We start from the raw sequence: 2437 nt of genomic DNA on the forward strand, positions 1-2437 counted from the left end.
AGAATTCCATCACAAACCAAATGTTCATACGTTATGTCTCTAGTCATCCACAGTTGGTTTATGCATTTTACACATGGGCATAGGATGCGATCCCCTATGGATGCATTAGAAAATGCAAATTCTAAGAATTTTGTTACCTCTAGTCTGTATTGTGGAGATAACCTGTTTAATGGATCTCTTGAACTTTCAATCCATGACCTAGACATATTTTTCACACTAACTGCTAAAAAGCAAAAGTAGCAATGTTAGAAAGATATCTGGGGTATATGCTAAGAGTACTAGCGTTAAACATTTAACATGAGTAACCTTATACAATAAACACATGTAGCCAATCTTCTACCATGAAAAGCGCACCAGCTAGTATATGTCTAGTAAACTAAATCAAGTTAAAAATCTTACTTTGGAGGTTCATACAATAAAATGCACTATTATTAGTTATTGCATCCAAGGAAAAAAGAGAAAACAATATACAAATAAAAAAATAAAAAGGCAAAAGCATCATCCACCACTTCTTCTTCTTCCCCTGTTCTTCCTTACTGGATATTTGTTTCAGCAAGATGGGTATGGAAGCAGAGTCTCAATTTCATGTTTTACCAGTTGATGATAGTCTTTTATACAAGAAACTGATTGAAAGGCTACTGAAGAACTCATTTTATTATGGTTTGTTAATGAAACTTTTCTGAAGAAAAAAAAGAAGGAAATAGAGGAGTTTATTTCAAAGTTCTTCCCAACTAAATTCATTGGATTTTGACTATTTCTTCTTTTGGGTTTTGTTAATTTTGGTAGTTACTATAGTTAATTTCACTAACCCAAGATTTAGGAATACTTGTTATGATCTGCTTCATGGTAAAAAAAAAACAAAAAACCTAGAGAAGTTCTAGTGTCTTGTAAGTAGTACCAATAGCATAATGGGATAGTGAGAAAATAAAGATTAATTAACAAGAGCTAGAAATGAAAGAACTGTTATCCATGGGCATGTTTACTCAATTCAATTGATGAAGCAATCATGTCGACATAAATGTAGAAAGCTGAAGAGGATTACTTTAATAACTATACTGCCTATGAATTAAAAATGATTAAATCTTATACTTGAGGCCTAAACAGTCATTTATGTAATTTATTGCATTTGCATGTTAGCATATCCATTATTCATTTATTTTTTAAGTAACAAACATTAACTCAATAACATGTGAAATCAGGTTTTGGTTTCCACTAGACTTCATATGAGAGAGAGAGAGAGAGAGAGAGAGAGAGAGATGTGGGAGGGGGTTGTTGCTACAGGCCTCACATGCTTGGCCTTGTCAACAATCCATGGGAAAGGCTTCAACAGTTTGAGGAGACAGAGGTGGAATGTAGCAGATAGACAGGAAACACCCCACACACGTTAGCAATAGGTAGCTAATAATCTCAGAATTTATCTATGAATTAGCGCCACGAGTCTCCAACCTCTCACAAGCCTCCCAGTGTCAGGTGACTCAAAGTTCAGTTCTTCAGTGCTAGCAACTATGGTATTTCATGATAAGGTATGCCTTCTTCACCACTTCTCCTTTTATAGTTTCATTTATCACACTCTAGCTATTCATCCATCAACATAGCCTTCCTCTTTGAAATTTTGGAACTCATTTTCTTGGTTTGATTGAATAGTTCATACTTAATTTTACTTAATTACCTCCTCTTTGTTTTGTTGTTTTCCTTTCAGATGTTAGTTATCTACCTTGCTTTTTCATCCTATACTTCATAATCTATAAGCTAATTAAGAGAGGAAGATTTGTTGGAGAGTGATTTCCATGTTATCTCCTTCCCAAGTGTACAGTCTTCTACTAATATCCACCTCTATTTCATTGTCTGTTCGACCTTGAACTACCTTAACTAAATAAACCATAGCTAGTAATCCCAATCATCTAACATGTTTTCTATAGACGACGACAATGACGTCGATGATCAAATCAAATCAAACCCTTCTGATTTCATGTGTGTATGTTAGAAATTTATCTAGATATCCCTGTCTTTCATTGCCTCAATCTGTATTTATATTCTTGTATGTTCACTAACTAACTAGTGGTGGAATGAAAAGGTAATGTAAAGAATTGAGTGGAAAGGAAGAAAATATATAGTGGAAGCTTTAAAGGGTATTGCATTGTAATTATAATGGAGTTGTCCCTTTGAGCGGTAATGGTAGACGACAAAGGAGAAGCTAAGGGACCATTTAATAATCTTGGGAGTAGTTACTTGTTTAATTGATGAGGACAAAACATATCAATGGGAAACAATTCATACTTGTTAAAGCCGTTAATGGTCCTACATAGATAAGTAATATATATATATATATATATGACCACAGACCAGTTCCAACCTCTCAATTCTCCCACCACATCCAAGTAAAAGAAATAAACCAAAGTAAATGTATAAGGAAACCAAAGTAAATTTACCTCCTTTT

Source organism: Macadamia integrifolia, unplaced genomic scaffold, assembly GCF_013358625.1.
Source record: "Macadamia integrifolia cultivar HAES 741 unplaced genomic scaffold, SCU_Mint_v3 scaffold1906, whole genome shotgun sequence".
NCBI classification, from domain to species: domain Eukaryota; kingdom Viridiplantae; phylum Streptophyta; class Magnoliopsida; order Proteales; family Proteaceae; genus Macadamia; species Macadamia integrifolia.